Consider the following 7,560-nt stretch of genomic DNA (forward strand, 5'->3'; position numbering starts at 1 on the left):
GCAGACCCAGTGCTCCATGTCACACCTTCACTACTACTTCCATTTGTCTAGTCTTACTTTTGCTAACCTTCAGGAATACACAGATTACAGATGCAGAGCACTTGCAACTCAGGACAACAGTCCAGCATTTTCAGACTTCACTGCAGTGTGACTGTCACCATTGGGAGTGTTCCATCTCCATCAGCAATGATTGACCTACTTGAGAAAAGATCTCAGGTATTTTCCGATAGGGATCGCTAGCTCCCTAGTTGGAATAAGTTCTTTTTAATGGCGGCATTTTAAGTAACTTGAAACTATATTGTGATTGTGACAGATTAAGTGCTTTGCTCGCACCCTTGCACCCTCAGACACCACGTCAGACACCAGGTAAAAGTCCAAAAGATGAATATTTATTATAATAATAAGTGCACAAAGCACCCTCCACTCCCAAATACTCAATAAACCAATAATAACAAATAACCAAATCCTCCAATCTCCCAGACGCTTAGCCACCCTGCCTCCCAACTCAGCTCGTCTGTCTGGGATCTCCCACAGTTCTTTTATATCCCCTGACCTGGAAGTGTTCCCAATCCAACAGTCCAGAAGTCCTTATTCCTTCCGAGTCAGGGTAAACAATGCTTTTTCTCACCCCGGAAGCCCGTCGCTCTTCCTATGACGAACTTCCGGGTCATAGGGCACGAAGAACTCTTCGGTCCTCCCTGCAGCTCCCTCTCGTGGCCCCCATGGCATCCAGCAGGGCGGTGCATAAAAACTCCATTGTCCATAATGCCCTGCTGGTCTTCTGGGGACCTCTATGCTGCAAGGAGGGCTCCACCTGGCGGCTTGGGGGTATTGGCCGGGGTACATGGCCGGCCATATCTTACAAGATATAATATTAAAAGGCGATATCCCTCCCATAGTGATACGGCGGTATACAATTACATAAGAGAAAATAACTTAGCTTTCTTTAATGACAATTTACGTGGCATTACAAACGGAGGAAACCAAATGACAATACTTTAACAAAGGTGGGATCTCGATGTATACAGTCTGCCATTTTCTGTCGCTGCGCTGGAAGGATTCTCAGGACGAATGATGAAATCACCCATTCGTCCGTCAGCTTCAAGGCTTTTGGCTGCTGTCCAAGTCTTTTTATACGGTCTTCTCCACGTGCAGACCCTTACTTAGGTTCCAAACAAGGGAAGGCGAGAATTCCATTTCATCTCTAACACAGAAATAGCTCAATGCCCATTTTCGTAGTTGTACCTTCTCTCTTCAAATACTTGCCTAGCAGTTCTAAATGCCGAGAGCCCCTGTGTGCTAACTGTGAATGGATTTATAAAATAATTATTGTACAGAGCACAGTGAAAATACATCTGTGACCTCCTTCACCCCTATGAGAGCACTGAGGTCATCTGGACCACCACTCCTTGTAGTCCTAAGATCTTGGCTGAAGTCAAGGGGAGACGGACCTTTCTCAGTTGTTGCTCCACAGCTTTGGAATGACTTGCCTTTTCACGTCAGGTCTTCATCCTCTATTGAGGTTTATAAAACTCAGCTTAAGACCTACTTGTTTTCTTCCGCTGTTCACAGTGTATAATGGGATTGTGGCGGATGTTATAATTGGTTGTTTTATTAATCTGCTTGTTTGCACTGTGTTTATTTTAATGCTTCTTTGTACAGCACTTTGGCGCAATGTCTGTTGTTTTAAATATGTTTTTATAAATAAATAATCTAATGTCATCTTCGGTTAGGTGTGCACAGGTGTTCCACTTCACAAATGTCTTTTTTTTCCCCAATTATTTCCTGTAGACACCTCTGCAGTTCAAGATAATGTCGGTGTCTAACAGTCTGTCCACGAGAAATAAAGTCTTTCTGAACAAGTCCGTCATGAAAACTGAGGCTTGGAGTAAAAAAATGTCAAAAATATCTGAGTGATTGTAGAATAAACGGATTACGAATTACGTACTCACTCCACCTGGCAGAATGATTAACAAGACTGTAGGCACACGATACCTAGCAGCTGCGGTGACGAGACTCACAACGGACTAAGACTCGTAACGTGGAGCACCTGAGGCCTCATGTATAAATGGTGCGTACGCACAAAAATGTTGTGTCCTCCCGTTTCAGCGCTCACATTGTGATGTATAAAATCTAAACTTGGCGTAAAGCCACGCCCATTTTCACGGTAGCTAAATGCTTGACGTACACAAGTTCTGCGCTTGGTTTTGCAAACTGGCGGCATCCAGCGTCAAAGCAGTGCTACTGTTCCAGTGTGGTTTCCCTTTCTTTTTTAGATCCTCATCCCTGACGCGGCTTTATAAATACACTGAAATTAACTGCATATCGTTTATTAGTTTAATGATCTGATTGTAATTAACCTGTGACAATATAATGGTCCACAGACTGACCAAACTATTCCAAATACCATAACTGCTTTAGCGTTGTTACTCTCACTGCACCTTCTTCTTCTTTCAGCTGCTCCCGTTAGGAGTTGCCTCAGCAGATCATCTTTTTCCATATTACTCTCACTGCACCACTCGGAGTATTTATATCACTGTATCTGAGTGTGAATCACAGTTCTACAGCAGCTGATCAGATTATCAGGATACAGCATCAAGCACACGCTGCCTCAGCCATGCTGTCTATTTGAACTGCTCTCATACGACAAACGCTTCAGAGCTTTTCCTGTACGGACCTCGCGGTTCACAAACAGTTTCATCCCAAGAACTCTAAACGCACTCAGTCAGTCCATCAAGTGCTCCTTGTAGAACTGTTAGGACTTATAAGTAGAATCACCTCACTGTAGACTTACACTACAGTTATAATATCTTACAACCTGAGCCACTTCATAAAGTGCGTATTTACATATGATGACGATATCATTTTAAGATGAAATGCAGCAAAATATGTTTATTATATGATACAGATAAAACTTTAACTTCATTTAAATAATCTATATTGTCAATAATTAAACATGTGAGGATGCAGTGCCGCAGCGCTAGCGAGGATCCGGTGCTCCGTTCACAGATTGTTCCTGCCTCGCGCTGTATTCTTGTTGTGCTGGTGCAACACTGGAAGGATAGATGGATAGAATAGTTAAACACGTACTACAGAGATATTTCAATGTTCCTTAAAAGTTTTGAAGAATCGTCGTTCTAAGCTTACAGATGGCTTAACGTCTATTACAGAGCTGATTGTGTGGCGATTGGGTATTTGGAGAAAGAAAAGTAAGGATAGGAATTGGAGGTTAGTACATTTGAAAGAGAAAGTACTTCTGCAATAAATGATTTCATCGATGGTCACGCACAATCACTGCGCCACCGTGTTAAGTATACATCTCAGTACTTTAATTATTCAGAGAGCCGTAATATCACGAATGTAATGGATTCTGTGTCCTGTCAGAGGAAGAGAAAGCCCAGAAGCACGTAGTGATTCACACACATAGAGCACATTGAAGATCAAATACTAAACAAAGCATTTAATGTGCTACTTTAGTTACGATGGGATTTAAGAAACTAGTAAATTAAACGATTTTAAGATGAAGTTTATGATGTTGTACTTTAATGACAAAATAAACTATGTGATTAAAGTGGAAATTTCTAGATTAAAGTTGACATTTTGAGCTTTTTTCCCACTGTGTCCCTATTTTTTTCTTTTCTCTGTACCCTAATAAGCTTTCATATGACACTCAGACGGTGGGCTACAAAGCGCCTTTTCACGCCGACTTTGATATTTGACAACTTCTTTTTTATTTCGGGCACTGTGCCACTTTGTGAACTTGAGCTTTCAAGTTTCTCCGGCACTCCATGTCACTCAATCAACTTCCGTTTGTTGTTTATACCAGTGATTCTCAACTGGTGGGTCTCGACCCAAAAGTGGGTCGTGAACCTGTTTTCAGTGGGTCGCGGGCCTTTGCCTGGGCAAAAAAATGTTAAGAAAAAATAAATGAAGTGCTGTCTGTTCACACTTCTTAACAGTAGGTGGCGATAATGCCCGGTAATGCGAGTTGACAACTGCCGTTTCACACCATAGAAGAACTTTGTTTATATATGCTAATTGAATATGGCGAAACGCAGGTACGACGCAGAAAATATCCATCCATCCATTATCCAACCCGCTATATCCTAACTACAGGGTCATGGGGGTCAGTCGGAGCCAATCCCAGCCAACACAGGGCGCAAGGTAGGAAACAAACCCCGGGCAGGGTGCCAGCCCACTGCAGAGAATATATTAGATATGGATTTTTTTTATATTGACAACAAAGGAGGACAAAAACCTCAGTGTGTTTTGTGCAACAAGGTATTGGCATGTGAAAACACGAAGGCGTCAAAACTGAAGCGGCATTTGGAAACAAAACACCATTATCTCAAAGATAAACCTGTTGAGTACTTCAAAAGACAACTTCAAGACCTGAGGACATCACAAAAGTGCCTTACTTCTTTGTGCTTGAAGCAAGAACAGGCACTCCATGCATCTTACCTGGTGGCACATCGTATTGCAATGTTAAAGAAGCCCCACACCATTGCAGAGGACCTCATCTTACCTGCAGCCATGGACATGGTCAGAGAAGTGTTGGATCAATCCGCAGCGGATAAGCTAAACACTATACCTCTGTCAAATGACACAATTAGTAGGTGAACTGAAGACATGTCATCAAACAACAGACCGCAGCTTGCATTAAGGCAAGTGGTCATTTTGCCTTACAAATGGACGAATCCACAGACATAACAAACAAAGCAGTTTTACTCGTTTATGTGAGACATGTGTGGGACGGAGACTTACAGGAACAGTTTCTCTGCACAACACAGCTCCCTACTACTACGACTGCAAAGGACATTTTCAGCTCTGTGGACTTGTATTTGTGTTCAGTGGGCCTAAGCTAGGACATGTGCATTGGTATCACAACTGATGGTGCTGCCTCCATGACAGGAAAAAACTCAGGGGTCTTGAGGAGAATGCTTGAGAAAGCTCTTAGAACCATTGTTTTATTACATCAAGAGGCCCTGGCAGCAAAGGATATGGTACGACTGCTTCATGGAACATTAAAAGATGTCATCTACATTAAACGGAGTGCAAAGAACACCCGATGTTTTTAGAAACTGTGCCAAGATCTTGGTAGTGAGCACGTACAGGTGTTGTATCATGCCGAGGTATGAAAGGTACTGTCCCATTTTTATGAACTACAAGCTGAAATCGCAACTTTTCTTGCCCAGAACAATTCACTTCTTGCAGACCTGTTTAGCAACAGTGTGTGGCTCGCAAACATTGCTTACCTCGCTGATGTGTTTGAACAATTAAACACATTAAATGTGTCTGTGCAGAGAAGGGGGCACAACATTTTTGAACAGTATGATAAATGCAATGCTTTCAAAAAAGAGATCTCCCTGTGGGCAAGTCATGTTTCTAAAATCCGACTCGACACATTCCCCAATGCCTGTCATGAGGGACAGCAACTGGACGTGGCAGGAAAAAATGTAATGAGGAAAGCAATTACGACACGTGCAAATAAACTTTTTGAGCAGTTTAATGACTACTTTCCCAAGAAACAGAGGGATGATAACTGGATACACAACCCATTTGGAATTGACATGGAAAGCGTCACGTTGCCAAGCAACGAAGAGAGTCAGCTGGTGGAGCCATTATGTGACAGAACACTCTATCTATCTATCTATCTATCTATCTATCTATCTATCTATCTATCTATCTATCTATCTATCTTGTCAGGAGCAAAAAAACTTGCCCAGTTCTCCCATTAATTCCTCCACACTCGGGTCTATAATGTCAGTGTTACACCTAAGGCTGAAGTGATTGTTGCTTAATTTTCCTCAAAGCAAATTGTTTTCACCATTTACATACTGATAAGGTAATCAGAAGAAAATTTTATTTAGTATACTTGAATCCTTTTGAACTTCACTCTTTAATTTATTTCTCTTTGTTAAAAAATGCTAATGAAGAAACTGAATTTTTCCATAGTGCAGTGTTGGTTGTCATAGATTCAGCGAGTGAGGATTCTCTGGTAAAACTACATAATTTGAGTTTTTTTTGTAAATACTTCTCAGTAGTTGGACTTTTCTATTTCATATTTGTGCAGGAAAACATTGTTGAGTCTCTTAAAAACAGTTACTGAAGAGTTTTAGTTTTAATTAAAATGCAGCTATTTGAGTGTAAAAGGGAATATTTCCCTCTCTGGCATCGCCAGTTGCTGGTCATTTTGGTTTATCATCAGGTTTATTAGGTTTTTTGCGTTGGCATACCGTGATATTATATTCTATTATCTCAGGTTCAAACTGCACCATCTTTCCATTCAATAAATTAGAGAAGTTGAAAATTTTGGGTCATGGCTTGTCATTAAGGGGTGATGGTGGGTCCCAAAGCCAGACTAGTTGAGAACCAGTGGTGGTATCCCACTGTTTAATCCAACAAATAATAAGTTATTTTTTGCCTCCACTTGGTATTTGCTGAAATTCTTCTATTTTCCCCCCATGCTTTTGTCATTGCCTTTTCCCAGAACACTGAGCTTAAGGGCTATTTATATTGATTTGCATATTCAAAGAGGCGTAATTCTGGGAGGAGTTTGGGAGTGGCAGCATGTGCATGCATGTGCGTTACTTTTCACGCTGACCGGAATTTATGGAGTGGAAGAATGTGGAAGTTGGCGAATGCACGGATTTACGCATCTGGATTTTTTTGTGCGTACGCACATTTCTGCATTTGTCCTTACACCATGTTTTAGTGTGAATTCTACACACAGCGTTATGCATGAGGCCCCAGGTGTGCAAATGATGCACATTATAGAAACAGATAGGCTTTGCAATCAGAACTCAACCTTTTGACAACAAAAGAAACAGAACAGATTATTTCTAAATTGCGACATCACTACTGTGAACACGGAAAGAAGCCCAATAAGATATTAGCTCATCAAATCCACAAGCAGGATGTTCACAATGCAATTACAATAATTACCAACATAAACAGAGATATAATCATTGACCATAAATATATAACGCACACATTTGGACAGTACTATAAGTCCTTATATTCTACTCAGTTTAAAGAGGACTAGACACAATCTAATGAGTTTTGATGCATTACAGATACCACAGCTAGATACTCTCAGTGCAGAGAAATCACATAAACCTCTAACACTCTCAGAATTACTAGACGCTATAAACTCACTTCCAAGTGGGAAAGCAGCAGGCCCTGATGGTACCCTGCTGAATTGCATAAAACATTTCCACTAAGTTAGCTAAGTTAGAAGCAACAGACAATAAAATTCTACCTAAAAGTTTTCACCAAGTATTAATTATCATCTTTCCTAAGAAAACTAAGGATTACAATTTGCCTCATACAGACTAATCTCACTTTTGAATAATGATGTTAAAATACTCTCCAAATGTCTAGCTAGAAGGACTGATAAAGTGCTTCCTTCAGTAATATCACAAGACCAAATCAATTTATTAAAGGCAAACACTTAACTTCCAATCTTCGATGCCTGTTTAACTCTTTCAGGACTGATGTCGACTTTTGTCGATATTCGGGGGTAGAGGACGGTAATCGGCTGTAAACTGCAATAAAACT

This window comes from Polypterus senegalus, chromosome 14 (assembly GCF_016835505.1).
Source record: "Polypterus senegalus isolate Bchr_013 chromosome 14, ASM1683550v1, whole genome shotgun sequence".
Lineage (NCBI taxonomy): Eukaryota > Metazoa > Chordata > Cladistia > Polypteriformes > Polypteridae > Polypterus > Polypterus senegalus.